This window comes from Grammomys surdaster, unplaced genomic scaffold, assembly GCF_004785775.1.
Source record: "Grammomys surdaster isolate TR1022 unplaced genomic scaffold, NIH_TR_1.0 186, whole genome shotgun sequence".
Lineage (NCBI taxonomy): Eukaryota > Metazoa > Chordata > Mammalia > Rodentia > Muridae > Grammomys > Grammomys surdaster.
In genome coordinates this window covers 3,946,688-3,966,110 of record NW_021604631.1, presented here as the reverse complement: position 1 = coordinate 3,966,110, position 19,423 = coordinate 3,946,688, and the positions used below count along the sequence as shown (strand labels likewise).

The following is a 19,423-nucleotide window of genomic DNA, read 5'->3' as shown; positions in this document are numbered from 1 at the left end:
CACACACATATATATATATATATATATATATATGTATATATATATATATATATATATGGTGTTATATTCTCCTGGGTGCTTTTTTGGGATGAAGTTTCTAGTTTCCTGTCAGCTACTGCCATTGTGAGGAGACAGGCAGAAAGAGAGAAAGAATCAAAAATCAATATTTAAATGTGAAACAGCCAGAAAGGTCAACAAGGGATGCCAGTATTAACACTTTTGTGTATGTATTTAACCTTTCAAAAGTCCCTGGTCTTAAGAGAACAGAAGATGCCCTAGGTAAGTAACTCATTAGGAATCAAACAGCCAGGTTTGCAGACCTCAGAATCAGCTCACTAAACCGGAGGAAGAAAATTCATGTGAGACTTTGCCGGGGAGATGTCGGCAACAGAATGAACTGTTGCATAAAGTGGTGTGTTGTCCTCCCACTCTCTCCTTCATTCAAAACAGGAAGAGAATATTGATTTCCTAGTCTTGGCTACCAGCCCCACCTCCTCTCACCATAAGTACTGAAATGAATGAGATCTGAGTCTCTCAAAGCGCTAAGCAATCTTCAAGAGAGTACTGCTTTATAGATTGAGGAGGGGAAAAAAAAACAGAGAGAAAAGCTGTATTATTATGGGGTAGAAATGTTAGAGAGAAAGTTGGAGCTCTTATCAAAGGCTGTTGGTGCCCCAACATTTGCTGTCAGCTCTGAAAAGTTGGCTGTGAAACCCATTGTATCCAGTCCTGGTTGGCCTTGGGCCCAGCATACAGTGGGATTTCTGGCCAATGGCCCTGTACAGTGGAAAGCCTGGCGCCTGGCCCAGGGATTAGAGAACTTTTATTTCTTTGTCTCATTGATATTAGTCACAGAATCTCTCTTTTCATGCACAACCCAAACCCATGTGGGGTGGTGTGAGGCGGGGGGGGAGGGGAGGTAGGGTAGAAGCAGAAATTGCTGCAAACTGAGCTCTCGAGGTCCCTAGGACTAAGGAAAATGTCCATTTCTAACTTGCTTATTCAACATCTGTATCTATTTTGTTAGGCTCATTTACCAAGAAATGGATAGGATGGTTCTTGAAAGAAAAACTGCTTTATAGATATAAGAAACTATAAATCAATCTTGAATAAACAAAGAAGTCAGTATGTTTGGCCTTCTCCTTTCCCTTCTGACTCTGCTTTCTAATTTTCTCTCTATCACATTCTCCTACTTTAAGGAATTAATGACTATCCCGATATTTTATCTCAAAGAATAATCTGGTGAGCATAACTTATGAGCACATTTCCTTCAACGCCCCCTTTGTCTTTCTCTGTGTTTTGCAGCCACATGTAACTCATTTGTTGAGAGAGTTCTTGATTCCTTGTGTTGCAGACTCCATCCATGTAATGACATCCTGGAGCCACGTTCTGTTTGAATCTTGGAAAATGTTGTGCTGAATAACATAGGGTAAAGTTTGGTTTCAAATAATAATATAGTCTTAAATATTCATGACTAGTGGAAACTGAAAATTGCTTCCAAAATCAAACTGGGATGATGAATCACCAACCAGCAACTGATTTGAAAGTAAACCATACAGCCCCAGCAAACCATAACCAAATGGCTACAGTTTGCATTTCTTTGCCTGATTCCCTTAAACATGTTTGGGTACATGGAAAAGATTAATGACTTAGAGAACATCAAAAATTGAGTACATACTGTATATAATCTTGCCTGTTTTTATTATATTGCAAAATTGCCATTAGTATGTAAAACCAGTTTACTTGGGCATGACATTTCCTGGCACCAGTGGAGAGGCAGAGGAAACTGCATAAGAAGTCACAAATAAAAAAAAACAATCAATTCCCTCCACAATAAGTTACCACTGTCCTCATTAGGAAATTTCATTTCATGTGAAGTGAGAACATTGACGGCCATCCTCATACGGGACACGGTGTGTGCTAAATGACAAATACATGGGAAAATTCGGCAAACTTACAGTATTTTGGGGAACAGCATTGTTGCTGCACTTGACCATCTAGCACAGCAGATAGTGCTCAGCCTTCCTAATGCTGTGACCCTTTAATACAGTTCCTCATGTTGTGGTGACCCCCAGTTATAAAATTATTTTCATTGGTACATCACATCTGTAATTTTGCTAGTTATGAATCATAGTGTAAACACCTGATGCTTCTGATGGTCTTGGGTGACCCATGTGAAAGGGTCATTTGAACCCCCCCCCAAAGGGGCCATGACCCACAGGTTGAGAAATACTGATCTAGTTTGTAAGGACTGACAGTCAAAGAAAGAGGTATTTTTGTGGACACATCTTCTTTAGGGATGTCTAAATACCTACAGTTATGAAATCTCAAATCCCCACTGGATTAGGAAAGGTTAAAAGCTGCTGGTCTCACCTGTCAGATAAAAACAAAGACCCAGAGCCACTGCTCTTTCACCCAAAGTCTGATCATGTTCCAGCAGCAGAGAGAGGAGACCTGACTGTTGATTTTTGACCCTTCTTCCTGTGTCCGCAGTCCTTCCATCTGACAACCGTTTGTTTGACTCAATAAATAGTGATCTTGAAGAGAAGTGATGTTGATGCCCAGGCTGCTCTATAGGTGGGGTCATCCTAGAAGCATGTCACGGGGAATGAGGAACAGGGCTGAAGGCAGTGAAATACCTGTAGACGATAGAGAGCAGCAAGGACCTAGGAGTCCTGAAAAAGCATGCTGTGTTCAGAGGCCACAGAGATATGTCACTGGCTTTGACAGAAACAACACACTGGACTCTGTAAAGAAATATGTGTCTTAGGAAGGACCGAGTTATAGATGCTGTTTTCCAAGTACATTTTCCTGATGCTATGGAAGTTTAGATTCACAAATGGAAGCCTGACAGCATAGCAACCACTTTTTGCATTTTCATCCTGTAGGCTGCTGTCTCCATGTTTTCTACATATGCCGAATTTGCCTTTCTACATGTGATTTGAATTAAGTCAATCTGGAGCTTGGAGTGTTCCCATGTCTTTGTGTCATCAATCAGAAAGACAGTTTCAAGACCCATTGCAAAGTGGACTTCATGATACTCCCAACCCCCTCTGCTTGAGTGTATCCAGTCTCCTTTCGTTTATCCAAAGCTTTGGTGGTTTTTCTTTTTAACTGATGGAGTATTCTTTTGCTTTAAACTCACAAGCATTTGTTAGTAACGGTATTTGTGTCATCTTTTGGCAGACAGGGCCTGTCACTCTGGGTGAGTCAGTCCTGGGAATCAACCCGTGCCCTTGATAACTGTGCTACTTAGGGTTTTTGTTTTGTTTTTGTTTTTGCTTTTGATTTTGTTGTTGTTTTTTTTGTTGCTGTTGTTTTGTTTCGTCAACTTGAAACAAAGCAGAATAATTTTGGAAAAGCAAATTTCAATTGAGAAAATGCCCCTATCAGATTGGCCTGTGGGAATTCTGTAGAGAATTTTATCAATTAATGATTGATGTGGGAGGATCGAGCCCATGCCAGTAATTGATGCCACTGTGTAGGTGCATAAGAATGCAGACTGGGTAAACAGTGTTCCTCTATGGCCTCTGGTTCATGGTCAAGCATTCCTCTGCTCCAGTTCCTGCCTCCAAGTTCCTGCCTTGAGTTCCTGTGTGGCACCCTCAGGGAAGAGCTATGATACACACTGAAACAAACCCTTTCCTCTTCCAGGCTGGCTTTGGTCAGCATTTTATCACAGCAACAGAGAACTAAACTAGAGTAACATCCTTCCTGGTTGACTATCAGTTCACTAGCTCTTAATGTTAGACATTAAAAATCTGGTTATTGAAATAAATAAATAAATAAACAAATAAACAAATAAATAAGTAAAAGTGAATTGTTAAAGTGAAGCTTCTACTTTCCAAAGTCACAGAACACAGCTGTGTTGCTGTTGTTGAAAGAGAATGTATGTCCTTAAAATGAATGAACTCCAAAAACCAGAATGAATGAAAGAATACCAGCATTTAGGACATGCAATGTGACATGAGTGTTTGCTTATGCTTGCCAGCTGGAACTGAGCAGAAATGATTCAGAATTAGCAAATGGTCCAATGAAGTGGTGGCTACATAGGACATTTGTCAAAAGTCATTCAAGCTGTGAAGTTAAAATAGATTCATTTGACTATTAAAGGACAGGTTACTTCATAATGTGTGTGTGTGTGTGTATATATATATATTTTTTTTTCTTTACACAAGTCTCTACTTAATGCAGTGTTTGGCCCAGAATTTAATGTGATGATTAAAAAAATAAACAAACAAATAGATAACCTACAACTCTCTAGTATAGTTAACCATGTACAATCAAATGAATCTATTTTAACATCAGAGCTTGGTGACATTTTGAAAAATGTTCTATGTAGCCACCACATTGACAGACTGTTTGCTATTCTGATCATTTCTCCTAACTTCCAACTGTCAAGGCCAAGCAAACACTGATGTCTATTTTAGCCACATAGGTTAAAATTTCTTTTTGCAGAATATCAGATATTAGAGTCACAGTGCATATGGTAAGTGTTGAAATTCTTCTCATTCATTATGCTTTTAAAATTAATTCATTTTGTTGCATGTGTTAGCCATTGTTTATTGTGGAGTAATATTGAATAGCTGTATGACATTTTAATGATACATCATCTGCTTCTTGTTTTGAGCTATGATGAATAAAGATGCTGTGGACATTTATGCACAAATCTTTCTATGTGACATATTTTTCTCTTGAGCAGCTACCTAACAATGAAAAGTCTAATGTAAAAGCCTGACTATATGCTTCATTCATGCTTAATTTATAAGAAGCTGCCATACTGTCTCTCAGAATGGTATGTTGTTCTATAGTCTTACCAACTCTTAGGGTTGGCAGTCTTTAAATGTTAGTTCTTTGCTGGTGAGTGCAGTGGTAGCTCATTAGAGTTTTAGTTTGCATTTCTGAGATGGATCAAATAAAAATAGGTATTTTTCAGGTGCTCATGGGAATTCATCTATTTTCCCTTAAGAGTGTCCAAATCGTTTGCCCATTTTTCAGAGCATTGGCTGATTATCAAGTTTTGACATATTTTAAAAATCCCAGGTTACAATTTTTTGTCACACACGTATTTTGATAACATTTATTTATACTTTCAGAATTACTTTGTTATTTTTAGTGGTCATTTAAAAAAAGATTTATCTATTTGTATTTAATATATAAGGGTATTTTGCCTGTATGTATGTCCATGTACTAGATGCATTGGTGACACCTACAAGTGTCAGAGGACATTGGATTCTCTGACATTGGAGTTACAAAATGGTGGTGAGCCACTATGTAGGTGCTGGGAAAGAACAACAAGTACTATTAACCACTCAGTTTTCTCTCTAGTAGCCCCCCCACCATGGTCTACTTTTAACAAAATTTTCTCTTGGGTATCAAATCATCTTTCTTTCCAGATATGTATCCAGTTCTTTTTTTTATCATATATATAAAATATAAATATCATATATAATATATATATATCATTTTCAAATATATATTTTCAAAATACCATGGAAAATAATATCATCAGTGCTTCTCAGCCTTGACCTTATTTATGTTTGAGACAAGTAATTAGTGTGTGAGTAAGTATTGTTCATATGTTAAGGCAGGCTCACATGTGCGTACACCCACACACATATGCATGTGTGCATGTATATGTGTGCATGATGGGAGATGATGATATCACTCGTCTCCCTTGATCCAACTCCCAGATTTCTTTGCTGAACCTAGAGCTTACTGATTTATGGGTTAAGCTAGCTGATCACTGTCTTCTAAGAAACCCCTGTTTCTGCTTTCCAAGTGCTGGGATTATAGACTTATGGGTTGACCACCAAGCCTACCTAACTGTTTTTGTGAGCCGTAGGGATTCAAACTCCAGTCCTATACTTGCATAGAAAGCACTGTATGCACTAGGCCATGGAGATATGCCTGTAGGATGTTCAAGTAGCATTCTTTACCTCTATTCACCAGAGGACTGATGGGATATGTCTTATCTTCCCTCAAGTGGTGATAACTAAAAATGTCTCTAGACATGACCAACAGTCTCCTAGAGAATAAAATTGCTCCCATTTGAGAACCACAGATGTAGTAAATTTTCACAAATACCTTTTTATGAAAACGTTATATTTTGAAACTGCAAATGAGATAGAGTTGACATCATAAGACTCTCACGCTTGCTTTACCAACACCATAAACAGGCACCATAATCTAGCATGGTCCACTGAACTGGCAGTAACATATGCTAAAGATGAAGATAAAATTAAGGGGAAAAAGAGAAAGGGACAGCCTTTCTGTCATGTTCTTAGAATGCCATCACTGTGGAACTGTAGGAAATGTTGACCTTTTCTTACAGTAAAGGGGCTGGCCAAAGAAAACTTGTGAGGAGTTCATGATATACGTAGGTGAAACCAGATGAACGCACGTGGACTGCTGCATGACAAAGGCGAACTTTCAAACAGGGAAGTGCACAGCGTGGGAATTGAACTTGAGGAAGGCATGTGTGAGGGGAATAGACCGTAAGGAAGAAAGATCAGACGTGTAAATGAATTTCTGTCTACTCTTTCTTTGGAGAGCAGGGGGGAAAAACCAAGGTTGATGGACTAAAAGCTCTACTCCTGCAGGGTCACCTTTGTCCCTCAGTGACTCTTGGATATTGGTATAGGTAACAGTCAATAGAAGACCCATAGTCCTTAAAACCACTTGCCATAAACCAATGGCTCTAATTTTAGGAAAAGAGTGGTCTTAAGATGTGAGGGATTAAAACGCCCTATGGAATACGTAGGATCTACTAGTTGAGTTGAAGCAACGTATCTTTCTTTGGGATGGTGAAAATATGAAGCCAGTTTTATAATTTGAACATGTTTGAGTAAATTGAAGTTTTACTGGATCTTTTTTCATGTGTGATTCAATACTGTCTGTCACTTTATGCTCTCCTTGGTTAAAGGAGAAGCAGATCTCAGAAAGCCAGGAAGTCCACCCTCTGAGTCTTACCCCAGAGCTTGGGCCACACTGATTATAGCCCTGTGTTCCTTGCCAAGAGTGTGTCACAAAGTATGTGACCCCGGAGGCACCGAAGAAGCCAAGAATGGAAAAATCCCCTAAAGGAAAGTGACATTTAATTGGGAATTTTCAGAGATCTGTCACTTCTTGTGACAACCCAGAAAAAGTGCTTTGCAGCTTTGTGACTGTAGGTGAGCTGTAACTGGCAGCTGAAGTTAGTGGGGAGTCCCTGCAGGGAGGCCTTTAGGGATGGAGAGCAAGGGACAGCTGCCTTTGCACATGGCTCCCCCGACCCCCGAATACCATGTTTTTTTGTTTGTTTGTTTGTGTTTTTTTAAGTGCCTGACCAAAACTGTAGTTTAAAATGCCATCAATTTTCCAATTAAGATGTCCGGCTTGATAACCCGAGGTATGGACCCTTGGGAGGAAAATCAAAAGATGGTTCTTGGGAATTTGTACAAGAAATATCGTGCTGGGTGGATGCTAAGAACAAACGGTCTTATATCCCATGGTCTTTCTAGGCAAATCCGTTTGGGGAAAGACTGCCCCCAGAATAGCCTGCTTTTCATAAACTTCCCAATCAGATTTCGGGGGCAAAGCACTCCCCCCTCCCTCACACAGCCTGCTTCATCTCTCTGCCCGCTCTCTTCCCTCCCATTCTCTATTTCCCTCCCCGGCAGGGTGTAATTGAGTGAAGGCAGGATCAGGTTCCCCGCCTTCCCTTCCAAAAATCCCGCCAAGGAAGCCCCAGAGCACAAGAAAATCCAAAGTGGAGAGAGGGGAAGAAATAAAGCACTGAGTCATCCATCCAGAAGGGAGAAAGCGCAGCCGCCCAGACAGGAGCAGCAGTCAGCGATACCTGGAGTCCGCTGCAGAAACCTCGCCCGGCACTTTGCAACAAAGGCAGCCTGCTAGTCAGCGAGGACGTCTGCAAGCCAAAGTAAGTGCAAGGCACCCTGTGGATTTCCCCAAAGGGTCTCTGGTGGAGTGTGCCTACCCCAGAGCCACTTTCCTGGCAGCCTGCAGTACGTGGGGGTTGGAGCAGGAGAGAAGCTGCCTGGAGTCCGCTAAATAGGACCGCTTTTTAAAACGGACTTCCTCCAGAAGCCAAACCAGCAGAAGGGAAATTTTCGGGGACGAGTTCAGTAACCTAGCGTGTGCTTGGATGGGAAGAAGGAAAGCAGCTTTTGTGCTGTGGAGAGTGCATGGGGATGGCATTCCTGCTACCTGCTGGAGCATGCAAAGCGCGGGAGAGGGCACGTTTGTGCTCTTTGTAAAACCTGGAGCTTTGGTGGGTGTGTCTGGTCCAGTAGGCAAGAAAGAGAAGGAAGGGTGTTCCAGCAGACAGAACTTATTTTCCTACCTCCACTTCTCAGGTTGCTCGCGAGCTTGCCAACTGCCAACTGCTGCCCACTCTAGGTGTGGTACATGCCTGGCAGCTTGCCCCTCCTGTGTCTGCTGATGGAGAAGCATCTCTCCAGAGCAGCCTGCACTCCCTAACCTGCCCACCAGACCAGAAATGCTTCTAGAAACAGTTCAGTCCAAAGTTTCAAAGAGATGCTTTGGATTCTACCTTTGCTCGGTTGAGGTGCTAACTGGCACATAAGCACTTACATTTTCAATTTTTTCCAAAAACAAAAAATAAACAAACAAAACCAAACCCCCAGGGATGTGGTAAAAAACTAGTTGGGTGGATACGGAGAATTCCAGTTGTTACGCTGTTACCATAATATATTTTGAGAAGAATGGGTAAAACATAACCTTTCCTTCTTTTGTGCGTAAAACATAACCTTTCCTTTCCTCTAGCACATGTACGTGCACGCGCGCGGGCAAGCGCGAGAGCACACACACTTCTATGGGATATGATATGGCACATAAATACAAGAGCACACATGTAATTCACATACGGATTGCTAACTAGTTCTTGTCTCCCTAGTAATAAGGACTTTGGAGCTGTAGGGGAAGAATAAGACCTCAGAAGTAGAGTGGGTGCCTCATGGAAGAAAGGAATGCACACTTCAGGGGAGAACAAAGTAAGAACGTTCTGGTGGATCAGCGTCTTTCCTCTTGAAATTACCGTGCATAGTTTAAGAAAGTGTGTGTGTGTGTGTGTGTGTGTGTGTGTGTGTGTGTGTGTATTGAAGGGAAGGGCCTGGGAGGCACTTAAGGAACTACCAAAGAAAAGCTTTTGAACTAACAACATAATGGAGCAATTTCACGATCCCAGGCAAACGTGGAGCTGATGAAACGGTACAGCCAATTTTGGCCCTTTGATCATCTGGGAATGAATTGTTTTGTGAGAATATTAAAAGGTAATGAGAGCGAAACAAAAGAGAAGTCGGCCAACACAGAACAGAAGGCTAGTGTTTTCCAGAGTCATTATGTCCCCTTTAAAGTAAATTATGTGCCTTCAAGGCCAAGTCATTAGAAACACTTATAGTCCAGTTAAATTCAAGGGAAACTAAGGTGTCCTCCCGCTCCTCTTCGGGACTATTTCAGACTGCCAATAGTGGGTGTTTCTTATCAAAATGAAATCATTTTATTTAAAAATCACAATGCTTTTGAACGATAAGAGAAATTTAAAATTTAAATTTTCTCATCAGAATTAAAGTCTTTAGAAGAAGGCAATCTTTTTCCTGCTACTCACAGACCCAGATCTTCCTCACTTAGTGGACTACCTCTATGTGCAAATCCTTCCCCAGACCCCACCCCAGCTGTATGTAAACACTTGCCCCTCTAGAGTCTGGATCAAGGTATTTATTTGTGGCTCAAACACTTTACATTCTCAGTGGTAGAGCTATGAGAGAGACAAACCTACTGTGAACGTGATGTGTTAGTTATCTGACTCCTAAATGATATCCCATAGGGGATGAGAATAGAATACATTTGACCACATATTGCACTGTGTATTATATAGTATTTAATTGTCTGTATTCCAGAACTCCTTTCTATAACACTGGAAACCCGAACTTACTTGTTTAGTGAAAATTCTATGTTTTTTTCTTTGTTTCTTTCATTGTTTTCTTTGTTTATTTTATTTTATTTTATTTTATTTTATTTTATTTTATTTTATTATTGTTGTTCAAGACGAGTTTCTATGTGTAGCCTTGACTGTCCTGGAACTCACAATGTAGACCAGGTTGGTCTCCAACTCACAGAGATCTGCCTGCCTCTGCTTCTCCTGTGCCGGAAATAAAGGTATGCACCACCACCTTCAGTTGTTTTTCATGTCGCTTACTTGGTCTTTACAAACAGCAGTCTGAAGCAAGATCTGACTTTTTTTTTTTAATTTGGTAATTTTTTTTCCTGCACTTCAATGATCTGGTTTGCAATTTCACAAAAACCTGGTCACTGAAAATAACACAAGGCCCCTAATAGTTTGTTTCTGTCAACAAAGTTAATCTTAGAAATCAAATATTTTAGATTTTAAGTTTTTATTTTCTCTTGGAGGAGATATTTCTGATTTCTCATTTTAGTAGCAAGCCAGCTTGGCATTCACGCTATTATCCCTTTGTGTGTTCCCTGGAACATTCTGATTTTGTGTGAAATACTGTGATGTTAGCCATGGGCTGCAGTCAGAAGTAAAGTTACAAATGGCAGTTCCCCAAACACTTGTGTTCTTAATATGGTAGCACGGTGATCAGGTCTTAACCTTAACTCTTGTAATGACGATAAGTAAGGCCCCATTGAGACTGCTCAAGACAGTGGGACATCAAGAGTGCTTCACACTGAGTTCCTCTGAGTTACTTTGAAGTCTGGTTTATACTGGATCACCCAACAGGGCAGAGCCCTGTACTGCTTCCGACTCAGGCTTTGTAGGGAAAACTGGGCTGGGTGAGGAATGATTTCTCCTCTGGACACCAGTCTCATGAGCAAATGGAAGTGCTTTTGTATCCTGTGGCACAGGCTATGCATTCTCCCTGGGGGTGAGGATGAACAAACATGGATATGGGCTTCTTCTTTAGGAGCTGGCCCTGCTTTTTCCATCCATTGATTAACTTGAGGAGAATTTGGACCTTGGTTCTTTTTGGGGGAGCAGCGGAGTCTTTCCATTCTTGGTGTTTATGACCTGTCCAAGATACCATTTGTTGGGCTATTTTACTAGGTACTATAAGCCAGACTTGTAGATAGCAGTTTGCATGTTGCTATTACAATCTTCCTAAATCAATAACTACAACAGACCTTTTATGACAAAGTAAGGTACTTATGTTTAAAAGGGTAGCTGTGAACAAACACCACTGAAGGGTTGAAACTATGGTAACACTTGAAATTTTAACCATATAGATCATCTTTATCATAACTCCCCATGGCTTAGGGATAGGCAGGAATAACATAATCAATAGTTTATGCCTGAGACCACTTGAGCAATAAAGTTTAATTTTCCCTAGTGATGTTTGTGTTTAGAGTCATTTTACTACAGTGAGTTTAGATAAAGTCCCATGTCAAATGGAAAAAGAAAATACAGATTTCCTAAGAGTAGAATTCTTAGACTCTTAAACTCCACAAATATAATAATAACAACAAAAATTGGCTACCTGGTATTCATCTTGAACAACCTGAGTCTTGGTAACTGACTATCAGGTTCTGGTTTTGAGACTTTCTCTAGTAAATACCAAATCACAAACAGACATGTCTCTACCCCTTCGCTCACACACTTGTTTGGAAAGCTACGTTAACTTATGAGATTCCTTATTAGAAATTCACCTTAAGTGAATTCTAAAAAAAACCACAGTCCAGTGTACTTCCACCTGTGTCTGGGGGAAATAATCCTTTGAAAGCCCTAGGTGACTCCATCTGGTGGCCATTTGCCAGTCTTCCTTTGTTTGCCAAACAACTGCATTGCCTGCTCACCCTGCCTTCTCTTGTCAATCATCTCTTGTGATCCCTGGGGTGCATCAGTGTCAGGCGTTTCCCTCCAACCTCTACGCACACTCACCTTCTCACCTATTGGTTCATTTCTCCCCTCAGCTTCCAAATATGGGCATTTGCTTTATAAACTTTTCTCTCTCATCTCTCCCTTCATCCAAGCTTCTAAATGGCCCAATGCTGCCACAGCCCTTTGTGATTCCATAGGAAAAAAAAAATGACAGTCTCTTTTTTTTTTCTCTAAACAGAGTTCTAGATTGCCATTTTTATGGTTGTGGTTTTGATTTTGTCTTCTTTTAAGACAAGGGTTCCCTGTGTAGCCCAGGCTGGCCTGACACTCAGGCAGTCTTCCTACCTTCCCTTCCTACTGGGATTATAGGTGGATATAGATTTAGATTCCCTTTTAAACTCTTCAAATAACCTAAAGCTATGAATGAGAGGTCAAATAACCTACTCTTCAGTGCTCATTGGATTAGCTCAATGTGTGAGCATCCGGGTGCCTGGGGCACATCTTCAGAGTTTCTGTCTTAATAGGCGGACTCATGAGACCAGAGTGTATAATGGGAAGTCTGGAAATGGAGAGCACAAGGTGCAGGTGCCTCCTTCTGCTGATTCTTCTCCTCTTCTTATCTTTCATGCTCTGCTCTCCAACACTCCCTGTAGGACACTTCCTGACTCTTCAAAGAATACTCCCTTTCATTTCCCTCAATCATTCTGCCTTTCCTTACTAAATACACTTCAAAACTGAGTACTCTCAAGGCCTGGGACGTTTGACAGGTGAGATCTCCAAAGATCTTGACTTTTCCCGTCAAGCTTTGGAGACCATTTTTCCTACAGGGCATTCTCAATCCCAAGTAGCGCCCCCAGTGGCTGGCATATGCATAACTAATCCAAGTCCTTCCTGGGGACCGGCTGATGGAGGCTCCAGTGCGGTTGAGAAACTAGAGGAGGAGAGTGAGAGACCGGCTGGTCAGTGTGTGCTAATGAGTGTGTTACCCGAGTTTTTGAAAATGGAGGATTTATTTTTTAAAGCTCGGGTTTGAGAAAGTGATGAGGCAGTTCCTCAGTGGGTGCAATGCTCACAAACTGTAAGCCATCCTGCTAAACACGGGATGGCTCATATTACTAAATCCCACCTAAGCAGATCCTGACTTCCTCATTTTCTGTGTCTGCTGCTGTGTTCGTCATTGTCTCAGAACACCTAGAGATTGTTAAAGATGCTGGGAGGTACGTTTGACCCAGTGAAGTGAGGAGGAGGAAGGATGCAGGAAATAAGAAAAGGAACTCTGAATCACAGCTTTAAAAAAAAGTGAGAAGACAATCCTAAAAAAGGCTAAACTGAAACAGGCTTGGCTTCTTTTATTAAATACCGGTGTTCTCGTTAAGCCTTTAAGAGTCTTAAAGGATATGCAGTACATTTTTCAATTGGCTATTATTGCCACATTGAGGTCTTTAGAGTTCTTGGTACCATGCATGGACCACTGTGACATTTAGGTTTATTCGAGGTGCCCAGGAATTTCCTCTAAATGAAGGCTCAGATGTCTTAGGTCTCCCTATGGACTGTACATACATGTCCAAGGATTCTGGGGTGATGGCATTGTTTAGGGCTGGAGAAAACACTTTGAGTAACAAGACACCTAGGTTTGTGTGATAAGCACTTGCTTTGTCATAACTTTCTATACATGACAGTAACTTGATAAAAATCATGATGATCCTTAGTGGAAAACTTCTTGCTGCATGCAAACTGTACTCACACCTCTCTTTTCATCTCCAGATAGTTCCAGCATTTGATGGCTTCTCAAAAACTGTTACATATCTACTCTTGACTTGGCCTGTATAGTCCAAGTAGTTGGTCCCTTGAACAGGGATTCACTTGAGGCAGAAAGGGATTCCAAATGTCTCCTAAATTTTCCTTAAATTACTACATGTGTTCGGTAGATTTTGTCCTTAGTATTGAAAGTATATATAATAGCAGATCTTCTTAATGTTATTCTTATCTGATTATGACATCTGCCACGCCATTCTCCTGTCTTCTTCTGTGTCATAATGAAATAAGGGCAGAGATCGTTTTTCTGTGTGGCATCCTAAGAGACTTTAGGATGTCCAGAAGAAAAGGCAATCTGGTTTTTAATCTATAGTGTATATAATTTGGCAATAATCCCAGGAAACAGAGAAAATCTTTTCAGATGAAACAAATGGAAATTATGCAAAGATTTAGAACAATGTTTTTATAATAGCCTGCCTCATATGCTGAGACTTTGGACTTTACTGAGTTGTCACTACAGCATTTTGCTTTTGATTGCAAGAACATTCTTGAGGTTTAACATATAGTGTCTGTAGATGTGAACATAGTAAGCTGACCAAGTATGCCCTACAAGCCATGATTAGGATCTTTGGCTTAAAAATAAAAACACACTAAAGCTCTGGAGAATCTGATTTAAATATTAATGTTCTTTTAAAAGAAAGAAATAGAGAGGAAAAAGAGAGAGAAAGAAAGAAAGAGAGAGAGAGAGAGAGAGAGAAAGGAAGAAAGAAAGAAAGAAAGAAAGAAAGAGAGAAAGAAAGAAAGAAAGAAAGAAAGAGGAAAAGAAACCTATCATAAAACAAACAACCCAAACTTGTTTTCTATGGGAATCTTATTTCTTCAGAAGTACTTCAAACGAGGAAGCCTCGTGTTTCTGTAGGAAACAGGGTAAGTAACTCATTAATTTTAACCTGAAATGCATGTTTAAATCTTGGAAGGATATCACAGTCTTCCTTCCCATTCTCTTTGTTTACCCTAGATATTTAATTATTGAACACTGCCTGAGAATATGTGAATATCACATAGAGCTCAATGTAGCTCAAACTTGTAAGTTGACTAACAAATCATCTGAAATATTTTTTCACTATATTTCCTATGAGGAAAACGGATATACTTAAAAAACATGTTTTTCTTGTTCTAGAAAAACATGTTCATGGTACAGATTAATCAACTTTTATGAGAAAAAACATTCTTTGAATATACATTGTGTATTATCACTCATAAACTTTTACAGTTTTCTGGTATAACTTAAAACTGGTTATATGCATAATTGTGTTATATGCATAATTGTGTGCCCTTCATTTCTATAACACTATAATTGATTCGTGCAATATTTTAATAGGTATGCACACATTAACATGTACATTTGCTTCCACCAAATGAGCTAATTAAGATGGAAATTCAATTTATTTAGCTTGATATGGGTAATTTGGTATCACAAAAATGCTTAGTAAGTTATGTATTCTTATTAAAATGATGAAAATAGAAAAATGCAAGCCAACATCCTATGCAGTAAACCAGAAGAGTCTCTGTCTCAGCAAAGAACAACTTGTTTAGATGGGAACAAGTTATCTTGAAGAATTAGCATGTACCAGTTCAAGGACAAGCTGCACAAACAATGTGTTCCATTTTTACTGGAAGGACCCTTTCCATGTAGTCAAGAGAGAAAGTCTCCCCAGGAAAGACACAGCTGCATGGTTCCTCCCAGGACCCATCTGATTCCTCAACTGGTCCCTGGGGCATGGGAAACTTCTGAGTTGTTCCAGGGTTCCAGGGTGGGTCTAGCTCACTGCAGGTGGGTGAGCTCCAAGGCCAGCAGACCTCTTTGATGCCTGTCGCTCCAGGGCTTGGCAGCCTTCAGGGGAGTTATTTATTTGCTCTGTTATTATTTGGAGTGACTAATGTCCAATTGGCTCAAGTTAAAAGTGACTTGGATCAAATTGGGGTTTGACAAGCACATTGTTGATCACAGAGGAGGGGAGAAAGTCAAACGCCTTTCTTGTCTATGCCAGTATTAGGATTCCCACCAACTTTAGCCCCAAGTATTTTTCATCCCTTTTAAGTAGACTGTTGTTCTGATGGTGAGAAGACTTCTGATATGTGGTATCTGGGGATTTGTAGATGTACTTCAAGGCTGTCATGAATGAATTTGGTTTGGAGATGTAGATCAAAAAAACAGTTCAGCAGAATAAACGGAGGGATGTGGATTTCTACCTATTTCTTTTGAAACAGACATTTCCCAAGTGCGGGCTGGCTCTCTGGGCTTCTAATGATTCATCCAGTGAGTTCTCTTGTAAGAGGTTAAACGGCAGCCATTGGCTTCAGAGGCTGCACAAGAGAAAGGGAAAAAAGAAGGAAAGAAACGTGAATTTGAGCAAAAGGTCTTAGGGGAACCTAAATATAAAAATGGGAGAGAACCCAGCTTTAACCCTGTAGAGAGGAACTTTAGACCTCAAAAAATTCCATTTAAACAGTGTTGAAGGTTCTTCCTCCTCAGATTAATAATAATCTTGGAGCATGCCACTACATCCTTTGGGTGGTGTTGGGAAATTTTTCTGGAAATTCACTATTTCAGTCTCCTGACTCCAGATACCTCTTGCCATTACAATTCCATGAAGCCAGACTCACACTGGGGAGCAGCCCTGTCCCTTCCTTGATCTTCCCAGAGGGAGTCTTTGAAGATCAAGTTGTGTCAGCTGTGCCTATAAAGATTCCTGTCTCAACCAGGACATCCTGGGTGTAGGACCCAGAGCTGGAGATTCATGGTTCTTGAAGCTGCTCCTCCTTGCATCCTTTTTATACACCTATGTAACCTAGCCCTCAGTAAAGGATAATTGAGAAAAGTGTTGTGGGAGGTCTCCTTCCTGTAAAGGAGACACAGCAGGATCCCCTTCAGCTCAGGGGCTTAAGCTGTACATCGATCTATCATCTTCCTGACTTTGTTTTATGCCTTGACTTGAATGTACCAAGTGTAGTACACAATGCTAACTAGCTTCTTTTTACTCAGAAATTTATGTTTGGACAGTTTTATCAAAACTTCACATATAATTATGAAAAGCAAGCACGGCTCTCTTACCTTCTCATCTAAACTGCCTTTCTCCTCATTTGATATTCAAATCTATATCAGAGTATAGACATTTTCATGATTACCATTCACTGGACCTTGAGCACCAAGCAATTGGAGAGAGGTTCATTAAAGAAGGTGTGAAGGTTTTTTTTTTTGGTTTTGTTTTTTTTTTGGGGGGGGGTTGTTTGTTCGTTTGTTGTTTTTTAAATCAAAAAGTGTCAGCCTAAGAATTAGAGACAGTTCTTCTCAAACACGAATGGATTGTTGGTCTTGAAATTTGACTTGAGATGGTTTATCTTGCCTCTTGGTAGCATTTAAACAAAATCACACTTTGTTGAGAATATTAGAATACTTGTATCTAGTCTACATCAGAATGTGACAGTGTTACTGGAGAATATTTTAGATCAGAAACAAGCCCAAAATGCTTGGTACTGGAGACTTAGAGAAGCATAGCTATCTTAGGAAGGTTTTAAAGACCAGTAGCAAAATTTTCTCAGTGTGTAAATGGAGGAAGAGTGAGACTGATTTATCAGGTACACCTGAGTTTTACTGAAATGGGGAAAACCCAGAAAGGAGGGTCACATATAACTGAGAGTCATTCAGATTACACACTATAAAAACAGAATATAAGAATATGAGTTAGTATTTGCTAAAGAAAATTCCCTGATCTTGAAATATATTCCACAACACAGCATCTAACTGGAACAATTTCCTCTGGGAGGTTTCTATATGAAGCAGCTTCAATCATTAGATCATCGTGGATACTGGGTACTTGTATTTACTGAGCACGAGTCACAATAGCCGTGTATTTTAAAGTTACATTTCTTTATGTCCACCACGTGATTAACAACATGTGTAGACTACTCTCAGTATGCCCCTGCCTGAACTAGAATGAAGTTGCTGCTCAGTCCAGGCTTGTTATTGAAAGGAATATGATTAGCCTTTTCTTGTAGCTTCTGTCTCCCCCATTCACTCATCTCTGGATCTCTATCCATGCTAACAAGTTAAAACATTAACTGGGTGCTCAAGACGAAGGTTGTGACAAGCATGCTTATTTTCTTTGGCATCTACAAATTTTCTTTCCTGCTTTATCCTTTGTGCTTAAAGGATAGTTCTAAGATCTATGCCACTCACTCAGAGCAAAGCCTCCTGCTATTGAATAAAGACACATTTTGTATCTGGCCTTCATTCTGGCCATTGCCTCTCTTGCTTTCCTTGCTCTGTTCAGAGACAAGTGGTAGTAAGTAAACATGTAAGGTCTACCACTACCTTTGAGGCATTGCTCCTTGGCACCGCTAGGACAGGAGTGGACTTTGTCCCTTACCACTAGATAATTCTTTCTTTCTTTCTATTTATTTATTTATTTATTTATTTATTTATTTATTTATTTATTATGGAGCCTTGTTTAGCAACAGTGGTAACAGGTAGTACTTACTTAGTGCTTTCTCTATACTGGGTGTCATGTTATTAGATCTTTGTATTATTGTGTTCTTGGTTAAATTCTTCCAATAATTCTGTAGGGTAAAGAGCATTTCCTCCCAAATAAAGGAACTGAATCACAGGTTGGTCATATCACAGAAGGTGGCAGGACATGAAACTAACATTGTAGTCTAAGTTCCTCTAACACAAACACATTCAATAGCACACTCTTCTACTTCCATCTCTCATTCAAGGACAAATGTTTAATGTATTTTGGTTCAGCATCCCCTTCTTCTACACAGCTAGATTCAATAGCAGATTCTCACACTGTTAATCTATTTCTAACTCATCGATATTTGGAGATCACAGTGCTGGGTAATGAATGTTGCTGTTAGCTGAGCCACCACCCACCCAATTGCATGTTATCACATCCTGATTCATTTCTAGTTGTTTTCACAAGCATCCATTTACCTGGCCTGGTAGTTTCAACATGATTGTGCTGAGCAGAGGGCTCCTCTGGGACTGAAGGCAGAAACATGTCTAGGAGCTACTGTCTGATCCTCTGACCTGCCATCACCTGATTCAATTGTTGGGCTGCTTTAGTCCAGCCTTGGGGGAGGTCACAATGCTGTGTTTGTTTGTGCATGAGAGTCCTTGGCTTTGATTAGCAGCAAGTTACAGTGCAGCTGAACATACAATAGGGACCAAAGGATGGGGAAAAAAAAATCCTGCTACAGTTTTTCACTGGAAAGCATTCATTGTCGAGCTTGGACATCCAACAGTGGGGCACAGAGGAACAGAGGCTGGGAAAGGTTAGGTGATGGATTCTCCACGGCCTACAGCCTGTTCTGTGCAACAAGGTCACTCTGTTACAGGAAGCATTGAGCCTCTGCCCTTCATAATGTCTTTTATGGTTTGGCTTAGAGACTATTATTAATGATCTTTGAAGAGAGGCAAAGCGTAGATGGCTGGCAACTGTGAGGAAACCCCAGGATGACAGGAAAGAGGGCAAAGGCATTGAAAATGATATACCTACCACAAAGGGCAGGTCTATGCAGTTAATGGCATCATTAGTCTGGCTGTATGGAAGAGCTGAAAATAACCAGAGCCTTAGTTCAATCAATAGAACAAAGAAGTAGGAAGTATCTGTAGACTGAAATTTACTTTTTGACTGAAACATAATACATAAAAATTGCACATGCACATGTATGTATGTATGTATGTAGTATGTATTATGTGTGTGTGTGTGTGTGTGTGTGTGTGTGTGTGTGTGTGTATTATTGCTC

The 19,423-nt window shown here is 40.2% G+C and overlaps 1 protein-coding gene across 1 annotated transcript in view; it reads left to right on the top strand.

Annotated features, from left to right (window-relative positions):
* Positions 1 to 7,637: 7,637 nt before the first annotated feature.
* The window catches only part of Ptn (pleiotrophin), an 86,663-nt gene continuing 74,877 nt past the window's right edge, over positions 7,638 to 19,423 (top strand). The window contains exon 1 of the mRNA XM_028768446.1: positions 7,638 to 7,921. The gene's annotated coding sequence lies outside the window, so the exon portion shown is untranslated. The remainder of the gene's footprint in view (positions 7,922 to 19,423) is intronic.